The sequence below is a fragment of the Tenrec ecaudatus genome, chromosome 16 (assembly GCF_050624435.1).
Source record: "Tenrec ecaudatus isolate mTenEca1 chromosome 16, mTenEca1.hap1, whole genome shotgun sequence".
In the NCBI taxonomy this organism is placed as follows: Eukaryota; Metazoa; Chordata; class Mammalia; order Afrosoricida; family Tenrecidae; genus Tenrec; species Tenrec ecaudatus.
In genome coordinates, this window is record NC_134545.1 from 40380799 (window position 1) to 40404591 (window position 23793).

Sequence of the window (23793 nt, forward strand, 5' to 3'; positions counted from 1 at the left end):
GGCTACCTCTGTCAGAAGAAATGCTGGAGACCAGCATCAGCAGCTAAATCCAGGCCAGGGGCTGACTGTGGAACGGACAGTTGATTGCTCACATGTAATTTCAGGTTAAAGTTGAAGAAAATTACAAGTCCTCGAGAGTTAAAAGTATGATTCTGAGTCTATCCCACCTGTGTTTCAAGAACACGTCAAGAACAGATTTGATGCATTGAACACTGATGGCAGAAGAGCTGTGGGAGGACATTAAGAACATCATTTATTAAGAAAGCAAACAGCTCATGAATAACATAGCAAAGAAAAGATCAAAGTGGATGTCAGAAGAGACTTCGAAACTTCCTATTAATTGTAGAGCAGCTAAAGCAAATGGAAGAAATGATGATGCAAAGAGCTGAACAGAAACTTTCAAAGTGCAGCTGGAAAAGACAAAGTTAAATATAATTATGAAATGTGCAAAGACTTAGAGTCAGAAAACCAAAAGAAAGAACACACTCAACTTATCTTTAACTGAAAAAGACTAGAAAAAATTTAAGCCTCGAGTTGAAACAGTGAAAGATTCTTCCATAGGTAAAACATTGAACGATGCAGGAAGCATCAAGAGAAGATGGAAAGACTACACAGAATCACTGTACCAAAACGAACTAGTTGACTTTACACCATTTTAAGAACCAATGGTGTTGGAAGGAGTTCAAGCTACACTGAAAACATTAGCCCCAAACAAGGTTCCAGCAATTGATAGAACATGGAAGCACTCCCTCATCTGTGCCAGGAAAGTGGAAGACAGCTACTTGGCCAGCTGCCTGGAAGAGATCCATATTTGAACCCATTCCAAAGAAAGATGACCCAACAGAATGCCCAAACTATAGAATAATTTCACTGAGATCACATGCAAGTAAAATTTTGTTGATGACCATAGAATAGCAGTTGCAGTAATACATTGACAACGAGATGCCAGAAGTTCAGGCTGGATTCAGAAGAGGACATGGAACAAGAGATATCATTGCTGATGTCAGATGGATCTTCCCTGAAATCAGAGAATACCAGAAGGTTTTTAACTTGTGTCTTGTTGACTCTGCTAAGGTATTTGACTGGGTGTCATAATAAGACTGGGAATGCCAAAACCCTTCACTGTGCTTGTGCAGAATTTGTACCTGGATCAAGAAGCAGTTTTAGAAACGGAACAAGGGAATACAGCATAGTTTGTTTGTTTTTTAAATCATTTTACTGGGGGCTCGTACAAGTCTTAGCACAATCCATCCATCCATCCATCGTGTCAAGCACATTTGTACATTTGTTGCATCATCATTCTCCAGCATAGTTTCAAATCAGGAAAGGTATGCATTAGGGCTGTCCACACGGCACTTTTAAATCAGCAATTGCAGTCTTCAGTACGGATTAAGACTCATTGTAAAGAAGGCCAAATGGACCAATAGGTATTAGCATCGTGATATGGAAAAAAAAAAGGTCGAAGTTGTCCAGGATTTTGTCTTTAGCCCCACATTCGCTGCGCATGAAGTGAAATAGACAAGCTCACATCACTCCATTTAAGCAAAAACTGTCAGGAAAGTACTTTGTTCCTGAAGGCATCTTCCCCACTCTGACACCTCTGCTCTGCCCAGAGTTCATCTCCCCGCCCAACCCCCCAGTTAATCTGTTTTAACATCACAATGGAATGCAGGTCTGTGACTTTGCCCTTAGGGCACCTCTTATTTAAACTACTCCTTCTATGGAGAGAAGCAGCGAGTCCTTCACACACACACACACACACACACACACACACACACACACACACACACACACACGGTGTTTATTTCCTCACCAAGGGTGCAAGTTGAAGAGGAATAGGATCCGAAAACAAGGTGCTTGAAACTACCTTAATACACTTTTGTTTTACTTGTCAATACCACCTACTTAGTGAGATAATGACTTGTAACTTGCTTTTTCTTCTGCTTTCTGTATTTCCCTCTCTCCCTGAATAATATAAAAAAGGGTTGGCCGGAGAAGACCCGCACTGCAGTATGGTGGACAGTTCCTTTTAAGCGTCCCCTCTGCAGTCTGGGCTAGCCTGATAAAAATGAAGAGTAAGGATCATTTGAATTGCACACTGTAGTGGCCTTCATTTACTGGAAGCTGCAACAGAAGTGCAGTCAGCAGATCGAAAAACATGCTGCATTAGGTAAATCTGCAGCTTAAAACCTCTTCAGAGTGTTGAAAAGCAAAGATGTTCCTTTGAGAATATGGGAAGTTCAAGTTTTGATTATTTTGCTTGGTTGTTCTCTTTGGTTATTCCTGTGTGAAATGATGAAAATGAATGTTGTTAATGTATATTTTGAGGTTGGGGGACAAAATTGTCTCTTGATATCTCAGAGCTGCTTAGTAAAAATGGTTGACAGTAGGTCAAAATGGCTGAAAGAAATCCTGGCTCTGTCTAATCCCATACTTCAAATCAGTCGAATAGTTTAGATAAGGATTAAGATAAGTTAAATAAGGATTGAATTTGACTGCTTAAAGAATTGAGTTTAGGATCTGATTCTACTTTGTTTCTACTGATTTCTTCTGCTTATTGTTATTGATATAATGATTCATAGAAATGATGATTGGGAAGTAAGCCCACTTGTTTTCAGCCATTAAAATTGGATCGTTATATGGGTTTAGGACAAGCCTGCAAAGAAGGCTCTGAAAACATATAAACCCCACCCAGTGTTTTGAGTGCTGAGGACATTTGAAGGTGAAGAGACTTGCCTAGGCGGCTGTGGACAGATTTAAGAAAAAAAGGAATACTTTGGATTTTTGAATTTTGAACTAGTGGTTTTTATCAGAAGCTGGAAAAAAAAATCTGGAACCATGAAGAAAACACCTCTCTGGGACTGAATGTTAAAGGAAGACTGTGGGCAGGCAGAAATGCTTGCTAGGTGACCACCTGGATCCACTTGTTGAGTGGAAGTGGGAGAAATGCAGCAATAAAGAGACAGGTTGAGTCTGGCCATTGACACCCATGGACTTGGTTTACAGGAACTAGAGGAGAAGACAAGAGTAGGCTGGCTGGTCTGAAGTTTAGAGATTTGTGTGGAACCTGAGCCTATGGCATGACCTAGTCCAACGGGGCTGCGGTTGTTGAGAATTTGCGAAGGGTCTATGGTCTACACCAGTGGTTCTCAGCCTTCCTAGTGCCATGACCCTTTAATACAATTCCTCATGTTGTGGTGACACCCCAACCATAAAATTATTTTTGTTGCTACTTCATAACTGTAATTTGCTACTACTATGAATCATATATATTCAGAAAGTATTTTCACTGTTACAAATTGAACATAATTAAAGCATAGTGATTAATCACAAAAACAATATGTAATTATATTGTGAAATATTTATTTCTAATTACAAATAAATGAAATTTTGTCTTGAAGCATGGTGTAGCATGTGTAAAAGTCTTAACATAACAGCAGTAAACTACAGTGCTACATTTTTCAACAGTATGTGTAAAATGCAAATGTTACTGTAAAGGTTGAGATAGCTTCTTTCTCACCAGATCAGCATATCTGCACATGGGCGGACCCGCCTACAGAGGGATAGAGGAGTGGTGTCTCAGTTCCTAAGACCATTGGAAATATATGTTTTCTGATGGTCTTCAGTGACCCCTGTGAAAGGATCGTGACCCACAGATTGAGAACACTGGTCTAAAGGAAAGGCGATCAATGGGCACCTTAGTGAGGCTAAGTGAGGCAGCCCACATTGAGTTGACCTGACCAATTGAATAGATTATTGAGCTGTGAACTGGTGGATGTTGCTGCTGGCCTTATAGATAGCCTGCCCTGGTTTGACATTGTTTATGGATGTGGACTTCACAAGGTTCCAAGTGGAATGAAGATTCTTCACATCAAAGATTAGGATTGTCTTCTCAGAGCACTGGGTTGATGTAAGTGGCAGCATAGAAATTGGATATAAAAAATATGGCAGATAAGAGGCATGAAGTGGCTGGCTTACAAACTTTCATAGGTGGGAGAATGTATTCTTAGGAATATATTCATAGGATTAAGGTGTAGGTGTTACTTAACTGCAATTGTTACACATAGAATATTTTTGTTTTGTTCACATATAGAATGTTATGTTTAAATAAGGGTGGTACATTTTTTAATTGTATGCATTTTAGTTTTATCCTGTTAGGTACAGGTATGATTTTATTATTGTTTGTTTGAAAATCATATGTGGCTAAAGAGTTGTGTGAAAGTGTCAAGTTGATAAAGGGTGGTCTGTGGTAGAAACATAATCTGTGTCAACTTGTGATTGGGTGGAGGTTAGCCTGTCAGTCACGTCACAGCTTGATGACCTCATTTTGAGGCTCTAAGGATATAGATAGCTCACTGGAGGCAGGATAAAGAGATGTCCCTGCGAGGCATTCCTGCTGATAAGACACACAGAACTAAGCTAGAACCCTGGAGCTAAAGGAGCCACATGGAGATCCATGCCAGTGCTGAAAGGCTTCTACTGCCACTGGATCCACAAGGCTTTCCACCCACTGGCCTGTGATCTTTCTTCCTGCATTTGGTGTCATTGCATGTGTTGTGTGCATTTGAAAAAGAATTTACAGACTGATAATGGACATATGGGCTAATAGCAGATTGATGGGCTTGACCTGGACTGGGCTGGGATGTTTTCTTAATGTACAATTGCTCTTTGATATCAAGTTCTTTCTTACACACAAATGAGTGTCTATGAATTTGTTTCTCTAGTCCACCCAGACAAACACACACCAGTAAGCCTGTTTGTTTTGAAATTTTTCCCACGCTATTTTCCCACTCTGTCTCGTACCTTTTAATGTGATCCCTTTCAGAGTAATTGGTAGTGGTAGCTACTCACCATTTGATTCTTTTAATCTAAGGGTTATGAAAGCTGATGACTGAGTGGTCCATTAATACATTAGACCATATGTTCCCAAACTTATTTGGCCTCCCACTCCTTTTCAGAAGAAAAAAATACTCAGCACCACCCTGGCAATGAAGAAATGTTGCACTGTATCCCATAGTCCAAGATAAAGTGTAGCTATCTGCTTTTACAGCCTCTCAAGATCATTTCAGTGCCCTGCCAGGCAGAAGTATCATTCATTTTGGGAAACACCTGCATTGGACTAGTTGGCTTTCCTCACTCTCACCCCTCTGAGCCTCAGTTACTTGATCTGTTGAGAGTTTAATACAAGGGAGTTTCAAAAAGTTTGTAGAAACATTCATTTTCTTTTCACTGCATTTGCATGTAGTCCATTTCTCCACTGGACTAATTGTTCCCACGAGTCTTTGGTTTCTACAATCTTTTTTTTCCTCTGGACAGGGAAAGATCACTAGTTGCACTTGAGATGGATGCTTATGAGCTTTGAAGACTTCATTTGCTAAACCATATTAGAATAGTTGTCCTTAGTTTCCCCCATTAGATATGGTTCTAGTTGATTGATTTTCAGAAGTAGATCACTAGGACTTGCTTCACAGTTTGCTTTAGTTCAGTAGTTGTTCTGGAACCTGTTCAAATTAAAGCATCACACAAGTCTCTACGGACAGATGTGTGGTGGCTGAACATGCAGTACATTGACCAGGAATTGAACCCTGGTCTAATGTATGGGGAGACAAAAATTCTACCACTCAAGTACCAGTGCTAAAAAACTCAAACGGACCAATAGCAGCCCTGACACATTTCATCAGATTGCCAGGATAAAAATGGTAAGAGTCAAAGTGTACTTAGTTTAACACCTAGCAATCCAGAAATAGCCTTATTACTATTGCCGAAGGGAGGAGCAGGGTTTATAGATACGGTGATTGGTAAGGGAGGTTGTGCACATCAAATCAATATTATTAGAGTTTCAAAAGATGGTGAATTGACCATAGCCATAATTAATATATGTCCACCAAATGAAAGACCATTAAAATACTTTTATCAAATCCTTATATAAATGAAGAGACAGATAGATTATAATACAATACTAGGAGACTTCAACTTCACTTTCAACTAAAGATTGATCATCTAGAAAGAAATTAACAATATAATTAACTTGATCTCACAGACATATATAGAGTGCTTTGCCAGTAAACACTCATTTCACTTTCTTCTCTAGTGCCCATGGAGTCCATTCTAGAATAGACCATGTTTTAGGTCATAAAGCAAGCACTGATAAACAAAAAGCATCAAGATAACACAAGACATCTTTTTGGATCATAACGCTGTAAAATTAGGAATCAACCATAGAGTGATTAACTCCAGAACACCAAATACATGGAATGGAATAACACTTTACTAAAGAACCACTGGGTAATTGAAGAAATAAAGAACACAATAAAAGAGTCCTCAAAATAAATAAGAACAAGAATACTACCTATCTGTATGGATTGTGATAAAAGTTATATGAGTCCCTAATAAAATGTTTTTTTTTAAAAAGAAACATGCATTAAAAAAAAGAGTTGTATGAGCCCCCAATAAAATGATTTTTAAAAAACCGAATACAACATATCAGTATTGGGAACATGGCAAAAGCACCACTCAGACGGCAATTTATAGCAAGAAGTGCACACAACAATAAGGCATAAAGAATTAAAACAACTATTTTTTTTTCACAAGAGAAAAGCTTGTAGTTAGTTCAGGGTAAAACAACTATTTTAACACATCAACACAATTGAAAGTATGAAGCAAACAAACCATCAGATACTAGAAGAAGAAAAAATATGAGCAGAAATAAATGAATCAGAAAAAATTAACTATGGAAAAAATACAGCAAGAAGTTGGTTTTTTGAAAAGATCAACAAAATTAATGAACCACTAACAAACCTAACAAAGGAAAAGAATGAGAAAAAACAAATTCTATGAATAAAAATTAAGCAGATGATATTACAACAGGATTGTGTTCGACCAAGTTGACTAGAGAAACTGATCCAGAGACATATGTCTCTTATGTGTAAGAGACAATTTTATATGGAGAAGTAGATATATATATATATATAAAGCAAACATCCCAGCTCAGTCCAGATCAAGTCCATCAAGTCCAATAGTAGTTCATAAGTCCTATATTAATCCATAAGTACCTCTTTGGATGCAGAAACAGGAAGATCACAGGCCAGTGAGTACATAGTCTTGTGGATCCAGTGGAGGTGGAAGCATCACAGGGTTCAGAGGTCTTCGTATGGTGGCTTGCTACCAGGAGGGTGAAAGCAGAGAAGGAGAAGAAGTTCCCAGGACTCCCTTCATGAGAAGTTCATGCCCACAAGGAGGCATCTTTAGGCTGTGACCGGATCAACAGGTCAAACTTCACCCCTTCACTCTTAATATCTTCAAGTTTACATGAGATGAGATGATGTAACTACCATAAACACCAAATAAGTTTAACATATAATCACACAGTATTATGAAAAATCATATTCCAACAAATTTGAAAATCTAAAAGAACTGAATAATTTTCTAAAATGCATTATTTACCTAAATTACTACAGAATGATATAGAAAATCCCAACAAGCCTATAACATGAGAAAACATAGATTTAGTCATAAAAAACTGAACATCAAAAAGTCTGCGCTCAGATGAAGGCTGGGTTCACTAGAGAAACAAATCCAGCACTCCTCTTTTTTTTTGTTTAGCGTTTTTATTGGCATACGGTATTCCATTGTACAAACCTACTACAATTCATTTATCCATTCATCTGTGGATGAGCAGTTGGGGAGTTTTCTCTGTATTGCTTTTGTCGTTGTTGGTTTCTTTTTTGTTTAATTTTAAAAAGAGTTTTAATAAATCATTTTGTTGGAGACTCTTACAGCTCTTATAACAATCCGCACATCGATTGAATCAAGCACATTTGTACCTATGTCGCCATCATAGTGATACTCTTATATGTATAAGAAAGAACTTGACATCAGAGTGGCAGCAGCCAGGCAACCCAGCTTGGAGAATGCTCTTGCTGCCTTAAGGTCCACAGGCATCAGGCAAGCACCTTTCCATGGCCAAGATACTCCAAAGGAAGGGCAGCTCCCTGGAAGGGGCAGTGAGGGGACCGGCGAGGTTGTCAGTAAAACCTGAACCTGAAAAAGTGGAGATGAGCCAGACAAAGCAGCATGAAAGACTAAATCTTCAAACCAAAAACCAAGCAAAAGGGAAAAGGAGAGCTAAGGGAAAACAAGCTGAAGTAGCTGACCAAGAAACTAGCGATTTACCTGCTGAAAACGGAGAAAGGGAATACAAGGAGAGGCCAGCCGCTGATGAAGCAGGAGAAAAAGACGCCAAGTCTGATTAATGGTTATCTACCATGTCTTATCAGTGGGCCTGTTCTCTCCCTTCTGGTACAATCCAGAGGAATAGTTTTTTCAACTATTCTGTAAATGCAAGTTTGTTTGTAAATTAGCTCTAGAAACATTTTTAAGAAGGAGGCAATCCCGCTTCACTCTCTTTTATAAAGGGTAAATACTTTTTTTTTTAAGATGTGAAATCATTTACTGGTTGTTTATTGTGTACAAATTATTCATAATGTCTCTGTACTAATCTCAAAACAACAAACAAATGCCAGTTACAAAAAAAAGCAATTATATATCAAAAAAGCATCCCAGGCCAGACTAGCTTCAGTCTATAAGTCTGATACTGACTGGTCCATAAGTCGTTCTCCAGACTCATGTAGACACACGCAATGATGCAGACTGCAGAGCGAGCACAGCCTTGTGGGTGCAGAGTGGTGGGGATCAACAGTGAGTGGAAACCTGGTAAGGCTCAGGCAGCTCTCAGGTGTCCTGCCAGCAGAAGGAGAAGACAGAGAGGGAAAGAGGTCCCCTATGCTCTTATAAGAAGGTCACACCCCTCAGAGAGCACCATCAGGCTGCTTCGACTGACCCATTCCACCACTAGACAGGAGTGTCTAGTTGGCACAGATATAACTACTACAGACATAAAAAGGAAATGAAATAGACACAGAAGAAATAACAATCTCTCTTTTTAGAGGGCATAATCCTATATAGAGAATATCCCAAAGATTCAATTAAAAAAACTGCTCAAACTAATTGAAAAAAAACTGTCAGTGTCGTAGGTTAAAACATCAGCATAGAAATCATTTGGATTCTTGTATATTAAGGATGATTACTGGGGGGGGAAAGATATCAAAAGAATACCATGTACAATAACCAGACAAAAGACAAAATATCTAGGAATAAATCCTACCAGAGGAAAAAAAGACCTATACAAAGTAAATCACAAAATACTCCTTCAAGAAACCGAAGAGAACTTACACACATCGAACAAGCAACCATGGTTCTAGATAGGCAGACTTAATATTGGGGAAATGTCAATATTACAAAAATGACTGTACAAATTCAATACAAGTCCAATCCAAATCCCACCCCAATACTTCAAAGAAATGGAAAATTAATTACCAACTTTATATGAAAGGAAAAAACTTTATATGAAAGGTAAATAAGACATTATTACAAAATAAAATAAAAGTAGGAGGACTTTCACTCCCAGACCTTAACAACAACATCAAAAAACGGATACGGGTAGAATGACAGATAGGAAGTACAATGGGTTAGAAATGAAAACCCAGAAATACATCTACATACCGATAAGAAACCTAAGTTTTTAGAAGGAACTAAAATACATTAAATGGACAAGAGACAATCTTTTCAATAGTTGTAAAAATTGGATTTTCACCTGCAAAAGAATGAGACAAGATCCATACCTCACACTATGTCCAAAACATACTCAAGATGGATCAAAGACCTAAATATAAATCACACAATTAAAAAGACCATCAATGAAAAAATCAGGACAAAATTAAAGACCCTAATACAAGTCATAAACATATTGTTGAACATAATGAGAACTATCCACACTATCGAAGACAAAATAAAGAACAGACCTACTAAAAACATGACATGCACATCAAAGGACTTCAGAGTCAACAGAGAACCCACAGATTGGGGAGAATACTCAATAATAATCCACCAGATAAAGGGCTAATCTCCAAAATCTATAGAAAACAACTGCATTTTAACAAGAAAAAACAAATAATCCAATTTTTTAAATGGGCATAAGAGATGAATAGACAATTTACCAAAGACGACATCCAGGCAACCAACTACTATATGAGGAAATGTTCCCAAGCATTAGTAATAAGAGAAATACAAAGTAAAGCAACAATGAGATTTCACCTCACACCAACACTTTGGGCAAAATTCAATAAAACAGAAAAGAACAAATGCTGGGGAGAATGTAGAGAGTCATGAACGTTTAACATTGCTGGCAAGACTGTAGACTTGTACAACCATTATGGAAATTGGCATGGCACTTCCTGAAACAAATGCAAATACAAGTATTTTATGATCTAGTAATCTCTCTACTGGGTATATACCCTGAAGAAATCAAGAATACAACATGAATAGATATAGGTACACCTATGTTTATTGCAGTAATTTCCACAATACCAAAACATGGAAATAATAAAAACTCCTCAACTATAGAGGAATGGATAAGCAAGTTCGGATACATTCATACTATGGAATGTTATGCATCAATAAAAAATAATAACTCTCTTACACACTGCAAGACATGGTCAAAACTAGAGAACATTATGCTTAACAAGCTTAATGAATCTTACAAAAATAAATAATCATTATCACTATAATTACAAAAGAAAACAAAGAAGAAATGTGGGTTATACAACATTTAGACAAACATATAGACAAAATGTTAATGACTATGAGGAAACCAGGGGTGGGAATGGGAACAGAGGGAAGGAAAGGATGGTAGAGGGGACAAAAATTGGAGAGTTTAACAGGAAAAAACAACACTAAAACCCTCCAAATTCCTTACCTTTTAGATCTAAATATTGATGTGAGTGGCAAGAAGAGGAGTGAGAGTAAGACTGACACGGAGTCTTAGTGACATACAAGTTCATTTCACACAGTTTTAAATGTTTCCAAAGAAAAAATCAAATGATAAGCTCTTACATTTTAACTTAGCTACATGCCACAAAAGAATTTGCAATGCTCTCTGCCTGATAACAAGGCTGTTTACATGCCTGGACTGTAGTAAAAAGGGAGGCTTAATCCATGTGTGGACCCTGCAAATAGATTTGGGGCTTTGTGTTAGGCCAGGCAGACCAAAGAAACAAATCCAGGGACACTCATATATATGTAAGAGAGAGCTTTATATCAAAGAGTAATTGTATAGTAAGAAAATATCCCAGCCCAGTCCAGATCAAGTCTGTAAGTCCAATATTCGCCCATATGTCCAATACCAGTCTCTAAATTCCTCTTCAGACTCACCCAACACATGCAATGATCCTGAATGCAGGAAGATCGCAGGCCAGTGGGTGGAAAGTCTTGTGGATCCAATGGGTAGAAGCATGTCAGCACTGGTGTGAGTCTCCACGTGGCTCCTCCAGCTCCAGTGCTCTGGCTCCATCAGTGAAGCTCCATCTGGCTTGTCATCAGGAATGTGAAGCAGAGAGAGTGTGTGTCCTGCCTCCTGGGAGGAAGACAGGAGTTCCCAGAATCCTCAGGAGAAGGCCATGCCCACCCAGAGACATCAATGGCTATGACCTGATTGACAGGCTAGACTCCACCCCTTGACTCAAGTTACCAAGAGCTTATGTAACTGCCGCAGGCTTCCACTGTTATCCATAGCGTTCTGCAAGCCAGGTGTTCACAATTTACATAATGGTACCATTCCCTCCTCCAAATTTGGATTTTATTATTTACAATGCTTGGATCACACCGGCTGGTGTTTTCCTTCAGTGTAGATTTAGTTGATGGTTGCTTATTTTAAAACAAGCTTTTAAGACCCCATATCCTATTCTTTCTCGTAGGCAGGCACCATCTGGTTTCTTCACCACACTTTTCTATAACACTCATATTATTATTGACCATTTCATGAGGGTGAACACCAAGCAGGGTTGTGGTATAAGAGCTAAATGACCTTAGATAAGGGCTAGAATTAAATGTGAGCTAAAATCGATGCCTATATCTATGGTTTGAATGTCTCCAGTTCACTTTAGAGACATCATTATCATTTTATGAGGATAAACCAGTCATCCTTTGGGGGCATAAGGTAATTCTATTAATAGTGCCATTTATTTAGTCAAGGGTATAGAATTTAAAACACTGTTGAGAAAATGAAATTGTACACTATAGACTGGCTACAAACCACAATATATCAATTGTTGACTTGTACGGATTAAAGTTTTAAGTGACTGGACACTATTTATGGGAACAATGGGGTGTGGTGGTGGGGCAAAATTTTCAAGAACATTCAAACAGACAGAACTATGCCTAGAGATTAATATATGTCTCAATAAAGCAAGGAGGGTATTAATGTAGAAAATATATGGTAGCCCTGGGCCACCATTCATTAAGCACCCTCAAAGAAAGATATCCACACCAAATTCCAATAATTGCCAATTCTATAACCTTGGCATGTCATCTGCTTCTCACATTAAGGAGTGTCAACCTTAAGTCCAAGGACCACTGATGAATTTGAGGTAATATCCAGTTCACTCAGTAGGGTTTCCACATGAATTCCTTGTGGTGTGACCTATGACGGCTGTTGTGCACCTTGAAACAACTCCCAGTAGCCTATGGCACATAGCCTGTGTCACCAGGTAAAAGCCCTACCTTTAAAAAGCAAGAATAGGGATGGATTTAGTTGAGGGTAAAACACGGCCACATAGCTGGAGGCTCTATAAAACCCTCAAACAAAACTTTTTAAAAGTGAAGACTCCAGAATTTGAGTTCTAAACCTCCCCCCCAAAAAAGGCATAGGACAGAAACCTCTATCAGTCGGAGCCTCGTATTTTGACAGTCTGATATTTCAGAGGGGGGACAACACACACTCCCCCAAAACAAAACAAAGCAGGGATCCTAGGGTGCCCCAACATGATGCCTGTGGAGGTGCCCTTCCCCACAGCGCTTTGGACCTCAGCAGAAGAGAGGGAAACAGGTAAGCCAATGCATCTTTTCCACGCCTGCTCTGGAACTATTCCACAAAGGACACCAGTAATTCTCCCCCAACATACTTGGCAGAGGTCAAGTCCAAACTGATGAGAGATGAACATGATTAAACTCAGGCAGGAATATTCACAAGTTCCTTGTACGCTAAGGTTGAAAGAATCACAGCTCATTCATTGCATTCTTGGCAGATATGAGTGATTCAAATCACTGCATGCTTACTCTCGATTCTAGGCAATGACTCTTGTGGTGGGCGGTGGCAACTACTCCCTGGCACACCAAGGGGAGCCAGCACTGGGGGAATGCGAAATTAGATGAACCTGTGTTGGAGGAAAACGCTAGGAGAGTTTGACCTTTATCTCTTTGTAGCTTGGTCATCTTAATTAATCATATTGGCTCATGCTCAGAGGGGATTCGTTCAAAGAGACCCTGGGTAACTATTCTGATATACAGAGACAGTGAATCTAGCTCTGGGGTGGGGGTTATGTGGGTGAGTAAACCAATGTATATTGTCTTGATCATTGATCATTGGTCAAAACTCTAGAGCAGCCCTTGAGACTGGGGTCTTGACAGGGGCAGCATTTAACTCTTTCCTGCCATCAACTCCACACCTGGGATAGGCTAGTGGCACAATATCCGGCCACTCTCAACTTTTCAAGATTTACAACAGGTGCACAGGAGCTGCAGTTCATTCCAGAGCTAAATATGCAAACAACATCATGTGTCAGAAGCACTAGTCAGTATCTATGCACACGCAAAAACAACAAAAATTGGCCTGAGTGGAATATATTCAGATGTAGGTACAGAAGAGGCTTGGAAGAAGAGAAAGTATTAGATCATCTAACGAGGGAATTTAGAACAATGATCTTCAACTGTTTTAAATAAATGGAGAAAAAAATGTGATAGAAATACAGGGGGGTGGGGCGGAAAGAAAATAGAAGAACCCAGGAAAGTACTACAAGAGTAATCTGACAAAATAAATAAAAACTAAAACCATTCAGCAACTCTAGCAGAAATTCAAAAGGCAAAACAGAGATTTTAGAACTACACAAAGTTCAGAAAGAATCAAACAGAAGAATTGAAACAGGGGAAATATAATTTGATGATCTCCAGGACAAATACCTTGAGACTAAAACATAAGAAGACAAAATTATAAGAAAGGTAAAAAAATGCTGAAGAACCCCATTGGATACTGTCAAAAGGAATAACTCATATTTGAAAAGCACTTGAGAATAGAAAGAAGGAAAAATCAGCATCGAGTCGATCATTGAAGCAATACTGAGAAAGAACTTCCTTAATGTTGTGACAGAACAGGAAACAACTCTCTAAGAAGCCCAGAGAACCTCAAACTGATGCCAAGATGAAATTGCCACGATACATCATAGTCACTTTCTAACGTCAAGGACAAGGAAAGCATCCAGGGAGCAGGGAACAGAGTAGACTCACCTCTACCAGTGAGTTCATTAGAATAAGCTTAGATTTTCCTATGGAAACCAGGCAGGTAAAAAGGGCTATTTTGATATATGAAGAACCTTGAAAGAAAAAACAAACTGCTAACCAAGAATCTTATCCCTCAAATATGAAGAAGAAATAAAATTATTTTCAAACAAGGAAAATCTAAAGCAATTTGTGAAAACAAGACCAGCTTAGAAAAAATACTAAAAGGAGTTCCTTTGACAGAGAATCAACAATAAGAATGGACACAAACTAAAATCATCATACAAGACATAATGATTGAGAAATCTTTCTACTTCAGCATTACACAAAAGGAAACAATACAGTATGATTCAAAACAGGGAACCACAGATAACATTCGGCAATGAAAACAATACCAATAATGTAACAGATAGTAGATGTTAAACAGTCAAACAGAGAAGATTTTGAGTCATTCACAAAAGACAGCACACTGTTCTAAATTTGGAAAGAAAATAATAAAAAACAAAGCTCAAAGAAAATGCTAAGACCTCAGGAAAATTAAAAAATAACAAATGTAAGGAAAACCATAGAATTCTGTTTAACAGTAAGATGAAAACAAACAAAAAACAAAGAAAATATTGACAAGAAAATGTATAAACAAAAGAAAAGCCACACCGAGTATTATGATGCACACTGATAATACCTGTCAGATAAGCACCAAGACAAAGGCAGGCATCTGTCCTCAGGTCATGGAGACTTCTAATCCAGGCAACTGAGACTTCAGTCTCTGCTTTTTCGAGGTGCACAACATCCTTCATAAGCCAACCGGAAAGATTTGCTTTTAAAAATCCCACTAAGTAAAAAAAAAAGAAATCCCACTAAGTGAGCTAGACTTTACCTTAAACTCAACTGTAGCAGATTTAAGGGACGGAAATACTTCTTGGAGTTGAGAATCCTATACCCTGCCAAGTTATCCATTAAGATAGAGGGTAAGATAAGGGTCTTCCAGGACAAGGAAGAACTCAAAAAATATACTGCAAGTCACCCGACCCTGCAGAACATACTGGCTGACTCACTATGGCCAGAAGATCAAGCTCCAACTAGAACCACCAGGAGACCACCATATAGCCCATCTCCATCTAGAAGCCAACATGCCAGCAACACGTACCAGGACAACACGGTCTCAGATGGAAAAGAGGACAGGATAGAAACCCTCCACTCAAACGCAGTACACTGATATGAAGGAAGATAGGCAAAGACCCAAAACACAAAACAGAATATGGCAACCATGAAGCCAGAGATTGTAATAATCACTTTGAATACAAATGGGCTCAATTCATATGTTAAAAGAAAGAGGCTGGAGGATTGGATTAGAAAACATAACCCATCAATCTGCTGCTTGCAAGAGACACACCTTAAGCAAGCAGACAAGCATATGCTGAGAATAAAGGGCTGGCAGAAAGTTTACCAAGCAAATGGTAACTCCAAGAAGGCAGGAGTGGCTATCTTAATCTCCGACAAAATGGATCTCAAGATCCAAAACATAAAAAGAGACAAAGAGGGACATTACATAATGCTCAAAGGCTCAGTAAACCAGGAAGCAATAAGCATACTGAATATTTACGCACCTAATAACGGTGCGGCAAACTTCGTCAAACAAACTATTAAAAAAATGACAGAAGAAATCACGGAAACAACAATAATAGTGGGGGACTTCAACACTCCACTATCAGAGAAAGACAGGTCACAGGGAAAGAAGCTCAGCAAAGAGGCCAGAGAGCTAAACAATGTAATTAGGCAACAGGGCCTGATAGACATCTATAGAGCCTTTCATCCAAAAGCAAAAGGTTTCACATTCTTCTCCAATCCACACGGATCTTTCTCAAGAATAGATCACATGCTGGGGCACAAGGCCAGCCTGAGTAAATTCAAACACATAGATATTATCCAGACGTCTTTCTCAGACCACCATGCCATAAAGCTGGAGATTAATAGGAGGGCACCCAGAAAAGCAAGGGCCACCAATTGGAGAATAAACAACGATCTCCTGCGACATGAATGGGGTAAGGTCCAGATCAGAGAGGATATCAGGAAATTTCTAGAAACTAATGAGAACGAGCATACAACATATCAAAACTTATGGGACACTGCAAAGGCAGTTATCAGAGGTAGCTTGATATCACTGAATGCATACATGAAAAAAGAAGAAAGGCGTATGACAGATATGTTAACACAAAACCTCCAACAACTAGAACAGAGTCAACAGAACTACCCCTCCAATAGCAAGAGAAAAGAAATAATAAAAATCAGGGCGGAGTTAAACCAGTGGGAAGACAAAAGAACAATGCAAAGGATTAACGCAACTAGAAGCTGGTTTTATGAACGAATTAATAAAATTGACACTCCCCTGGCAAAGCTTACCAAAGATAGAAAGGAACAATCATCAATAGCCAGGATGAGGGATGAATCGGGGGCAATAACAACAGACCCCAATGAGATAAAAAGGATAATCACAAAGTACTATGAAGGTTTGTATTCTAATGAATTCAGAAACCTGGAAGACATGGATAAATATTTAGAAAAACAATCTATCCCTAGATTATCTGAGACAGAGATCAAGAACCTCAACAAACCCATAGCGAAGGAAGAAATAGAGAGTGTCATCAAAAACCTACCAAGGAAAAAGGCCCCAGGGCCAGATGGCTACACAGCAGAATTTTACCAAACATTCAGGGAAGAGCTGACACCGATCCTCCACAAAGTATTCCATAACATAGAAAAGAACGGAAAGCTCCCAAACTCATTTTACGAAGCCAGCATTACTTTGATACCCAAACAGGGAAAAGACCCCACAGGTGTAGAGAATTATAGACCAATATCTCTAATGAACATAGATGCAAAAATCCTTAACAAAATATTGGCCAATAGAATACAAAGGAACATCAAACATATCATTCACCACGACCAAGTAGGATTCATCCCAGCGATGCAGGGATGGTTTAACACCCGAAAATCCATCAATATCATACACCACATCGAGAAGAAAAAGGATAAAAACCATATGATAATATCCATAGATGCAGAAAAAGCATTTGACAACATCCAGCATCCATTCCTAATCAAAACACTCATGAAGATAGGATTGGAAGGTAAGTTCCTCAAGCTCATACAAGCTATCTATGAAAGAACAACAGCCAACATCATAGTCAATGGAGAAAAGACAAGAACAATACCACTGAAAAAGGGTACAAGACAAGGATGCCCCCTGTCCCCTCTTCTATTCAATATCGTTTTGGAGGTTCTGGCTAACAACATAAGACAGCGGAAGGACATCAAAGGGATCCAGTTGGGAGAGGAGGAGGTGAAACTATCGTTATTTGCAGATGACATGATCCTATACATTGAAGACCCCCAAAACTCCACAGTTGGAATACTTACAGCAATAGAGGAATACGGAAGAGTAGCAGGATACAAGATCAATAAACAGAAGTCGGTAGGGTTTCTATACACATCGGACAGGGCCATGGAAGAGGCGATTAAGAGGGAAGTACCCTTCACAGTAGCCAAGAACAAACTGAAATACCTAGGAATATACTTAACAAAAAATACTAAAGACCTTTATAAGCATAATTATAAAACCCTATTACAGGAAACTAAAAGTGACCTTCACAAATGGATGAAGCTCCCCTGCTCATGGTTAGGTAGGCTGAACATAGTAAAGATGACAGTTCTTCCTAAAGCACTCTACAAGTTCAATGCTATACCAATCCAATCACCATCAACCTTCTTCAAAGAATTGGAAAAACTGACCACCAACTTCATATGGAGAGGGAAGAAACCCAGAATTAGCAGAGAACTCCTCAAGAAGAAGGACACAATTGGAGGACTCGCCCTACCTGATTTTAATGCCTACTACACAGCTACAGTGGTCAAAACAGCATGGTACTGGCACAATGATAGACACTCAGACCAGTGGAAAAGAATAGAAAGCCCAGGAGTAAAATCATCAGCATATAGACAACTGATCTTCGACAAGGGTCCCAAAAGCGTCAAGTGGGAAGCAGATGCCCTCTTTAATAAGTGGTGCTGGAAACAATGGATATCCACATGTAGAAAGTTGAAACAAGATGTCTACCTCACCCCATGCACAAGAATACACTCAAGGTGGATCACAGATCTAGAAGTCAAACCCCAAACCATCAGGACCATTAAGGAGGGAATCGGGACTAATCTCAGAGCACTGGCCCAGGGAGCACATAGGCTCACTGCAACAGGGAAGGGGACACACACAGGTGATCTGGAAATCGACAAATGGGATCTAATAAGAATAAAACACCTGTGCACCTCGAAAGACTTTGCCAAGAGGGTGACAAGGCAACCCACAGACTGGGAGAAGATTTTTAGTAATGACACGTCAGACAAAGGGCTCATTACTAAAATCTACAACACCATCATGACCTGCAAAAAGAGGAAAACAGTTAACCCCCTAAGGAAGTGGGCAAAAGAAATGAGAAGAACTTTCACTAGAGAGGAGATCAATATGGCCAATAAATATATGAGAAAGTGCTCGAAGTCCCTTGCCATAAGAGAAATGCAAATCAAAACAACCATGAGATACCACCTAACACCCCTGAGGCTAGCCCAGATCGGTAAATCAGAGAGCAACAAGTGTTGGAGGGGCTGTGGTGAAGTAGGAACCCTCCTCCACTGCTGGTGGTCGTGCAGATTTGTACAGACACTGTGGAAAGCAATCTGGCGATACCTAAAGAAAATGGAAATTGATCTACCTTACGACCCAGCCATCCCTCTACTGGGCATATACCCGGTTGAAGCAGCAAATAAAACACGACCAGTCATATGCGCTCCAATGTTTATTGCGGCACAATTCACAATAGCAAAGACTTGGAAACAGCCTAAGTTTCCATCAATAGACGAGTGGATTAGCAAACTTTGGCACATACACACAATGGAGTATTATGCAGCACTAAAAAGCACCGATGAGCACATGAAACACGTTATTTCATGGGAAGAGCTGGAAGGAATTATGTTAAGCGAGGTAAGCCAGACCCAAAGGGACAGGTACAACATGAGTCCCCTGAGGTAAGTACAATCAGCATGACAGAAATGGGGTATTAATCCACCCAAGGGGAGGGTATGGTTTATATCTCCACAGGGAAAGTGGGACCAGACTTCAACCCAGTGTCGCAAGGTGTGAATGCAATATCCCGGCGTGGAGGAGGGAACCGGTGGAGAGGTCTGGGAGGCTGGCCCCAGCACCATAAATTAAGTGGATTCCTGCCCCTCCCCCGAAAAGAATTTGTTCCAAAGGACGACATTGACTCTGCAGCTATGGGAGATGGACATATTTGATCAGAGCACACGGGAGCTGATGAAGGGGCAGGAGGAGAGAGTGGAGCACAGCCTGGCCCACCAGGCCGTGATGATGATGTTCCTGAGTAGAGCAGCCAGTCCACAGAGAGAACAACATGGCTGGCCCTACTATGAGACATGATGCCCCTCAGTGACTAAGGGCGATACAGGGGACAGCACCGGAGACACAGTGTGGGAATTGCATCTGACCTGATCCCACCACACCGAGGCAAATCACTGGGGGAGTGCAGCGGAACAGCAAGGGAATGGAGTGGCAAGGTCCCCAGGGAATGCTGAAAGTGGACTTTGGGGCCAGGGCGTGGTGCCCCAACAGACTGGACTGGAAAACGCTCCTAAGGGCCAGCAAAGATCCCTGAACTAACTACAAGCTTTTCTCTTGTGAACTGTTTTGTTCTGTTCTTTTTCAGTGGTTTGTTTTGGTTGTTTTGTTGTCTGGTTGTATACTGTTGCTTTGTGTTCCTCTGTCTAGTTTTCGTGCATGTTAGTGACTCCACAGGTCTGTCTGAATAGGACAGGCTGGATGAACTATCTGGATGAAAAACAACGGGACCGACAGTGCCGGGGGGACTTGGGGTGGGGGGGGGTAAGGAAGTGGTGTTAACAAACCCAGGGACAAGGGAAAAACATGGGACCCCAAATGGTAGAGAAGGGGGAGTGGCAGGCCTGGTGGGAAATGATCAAGGGTAAGGTTGCTTAGAGAAGAGGTATACGCTAGCCCAGGTGGCAATGAAGCATGGTAGTAGGGCAGGAGGAAGGTCAAGGGAGATGGAGGAAAGAGCTAGGAGTCAAAGGGCATTCATGGAGGTCTAGATAAAGACATGTACATGCAAATATATATAGGAGGTTGGGGAAATAGATCTTTGTGTCTATATTTATAGGTCAAGTATTAAGGTGGCGGAAGGACCTTGGGCCTCTACTCAAACACTCCCTCTATGCATGAATACCTTCTTTTATTAAATTGGAACTCTATGATGCTCACTCTCCCGACACAACAGCTGGAGCCAAAATGGGTGAACAAGTAAATGTGGTGAAGAAAGGTGATGGTGCCCGGCTATTAAAAGAGATAGTGACTGGGGTCTTAAAGGCTTGAAGATAAACAAGCGGCCATCTAGCTCAGAAGCAACAAAGTCCACATGGAAGAACACACCAGCCTGTGTGATCGAGTGGTCCCAAAGGGATCAGTTACCAGGCATCAAAGAACAAAAAATCATATCATTGACTGCACACCTCCATGATAGGATCGCTGAAGACAAATGGGTGCACAAGCAAATGTGGTGAAGAAAGCTGATGGTGCCCGGCTATCAAAAGAGATAGTGTCTGGGGTCTTAAAGGCTTGAAGGTGAACAAGCGGCCATCTAGCTCAGAAGCAAATAAGCCCACATGGAAGAAGCACACCGGCCAGTGCGATCACGAGGTGCCCAAGGGACCAGGTATAAGGCATCATGCAAAAAAAAAAAAAAAGATATAAGTGTGTGTATGTATGTGTATATGTATATATGTATGTGTATATATATTATATTAAATGAAGGGGGAAATGCAGAGTGGAGACCCAAGGCCCAAGTGTCGGCCAATGGAGATCCCCTCATAGAGGGGCTTAGGAGAGGAGATGGGTTAATTAGGGTGTGAGGTAGTATCGATGAAGAACACAGCTTTCCCCCAGATCCTGGATGCTTCCTCCCCCCAACTACCATGATCCGAATTCTACCTTGCAGGGCTGGATAGGACAGAGGCTGTACACTGGTACATATGAGGGTTGGAGGTACAGGGAATCCAGGGTGGATGATACCTTCAGGACCAAGGGTGTGAGGGACGATGCTGGGAGAGTGGAGGGTGAGTGGGTTGGAAAGGGGGAACTGATTACAAGGATCCACATGTGACCTCTTCCCTGGGAGAGGGACAGCAGAGAAGGGGGGAAGGGAGACCCCGGGTAGGGCAAGATATGACAAAATAACGAGGTATAAATTACCAAGGGCATATGAGGGAGGGGGGAAAGGGGAGGGAGGGGAAAAAAAAAAAGAGGACCTGATGCAAGGGGCTTAAGTGGAGAGCAAATCCCTTGAGAATGATTGGGGCAGGGAATGTATGGATGTGCTTTATACAATTGATGTATGTATATGTATGGATTGTGGTAAGAGTTGTTTGAGTCCCTAATAAATTGTAAAAGAAGAAAAGAGAAAAAAATGATTAGGGCAAAGACTGTACAGATGTGCTTTATACAATTGATGTATGTATATGTATGAACTGTGAAAAGAATTGTATCAGCCCCAATAAATTGTTAAAATAAAAAAAAAAAGAATGCAAAAAAAAATCCCACTAAGTAAAAAAAAAAGAAATCCCACTAAGTGAGCTAGACTTTACCTTAAACTCAACTGTAGCAGATTTAAGGGACGGAAATACTTCTTGGAGTTGAGGTTGAAATGCCCTACTCACTAGGGCCTAGTGTGAGAGAAAGCCGATGACAGCGATCCCAAAGTTTGTGGTCATTGGACCTTAGTTTGGACCTATCTCTTGCTTTGAGGGTGCCTGATGAGTGGTGTCCTGGGACTACCATAATTTCGTACTTTCATGCTCTTTTTACTTTTTTAACAATATATGTGAGTCTAGCAGGCACAGCTTTGTCTTCATGAATGAATGTTATTGAAGAATTTTCCCTATGTCTAACCCTCACTGGTATGGAAATAGTATCAAGTCACTTAAACTTATAATCTGTGCATGTCAACAATTTATGTATTGTGGTCTAAGAAATCTGACCTGTACATGTATAATATTCTTTTCTCAATAGTTTTAAGTTCTATTCCATTGGCTAAGGTAATGATACTTAATAGTTTTAAGTTCTGTTCCATTGGCTAAGGTAATGATAGTATCAATAGAATTACCTTATGCTCCACGGGGACGATTTTTAATGTTCCTTATAAAATAATGACGATGTCAGTAAAGTGAACCAGGCACATACATAAACAAGAGATACATAAATGGATTTTAGGTTCACATTTAATTGTAGCCCTAATCCCAGAACCATCGGTTTTTATGACATGGCCTACTCAATACTTGTCCTCATGAAATTACTGAAGATATGGGTGCTACAGGAAAGTGTGACAAAGAAACCAGATGTTGCCTGACTATTAGAAAGAATAGCATCTTTGAGTCTTAAAGGTCTTCTTAAAACAAGCAGCCGTCCTAGTTGGGCAACAGCTAAGTTCACATGGAAGAAACACTCCAGTCTGTGTGATTCAAAGATAATAATAAAATCTATATCTGGAGGAGGGACGATTATCAGAGCCTAAATATTGAGCAGCTGGCTTGAAGAGGTGACAGTGGAAGTCCCAAATCCATTTGCAGGGTCTCCACGTGGATTAAATCTCTGGTGAATCCCCTCGGATCGTCGAGCACGGATGTGAATAACCTTAGAAAGCCCTGTAAAGTCGATGATGGCAGGTGTAATTAGATGAAAATGTGGCACCTTATCTCCCTTTTGACCAATATTAAATTTATTCAAGTTTTAAATATATTCTGCTTTCTTTTTGATTGGGGTTTTCCCTCTGTTTTATATTGTTAGAGGTTTTTTGTTTGTTTTTTTTGTTATGCTTTTCTGTATATAAAATTCAGGCTAGGCAAATCTATAGCAATAGTAACTGGACTAATAAGCACCCCAGGGTATGGCAGGAGCCCAGGTAGCATAGAGGTTATGAGTCGGGCTACTAAGAGAAAGGTCAGCAGTTTGGGAGAAAGACAGGGCTTTCTACTCCCATAAATAGCTACAGTCTTGGAAATTCACAAGGCTGGTTTACCCTGTCCTATAAAATCACTATTAATTGGCATCAACTCGATGGTAATGAGTTAGAATTTTGAGGTAGGGACATGGCAGGGGAGGCTGAGGAAGTGGGGAATTAACAATAATACTACAAAAGAATAAAATGCTCTCAAATCGATTATAGTGATGATTGCATAACTCTTTAATATGATTGAATTATTAAATTGCATGATATGTGAGTTGTATGGTAATAAAACTATTTTAAAACAAAACATACCTGTCAACAA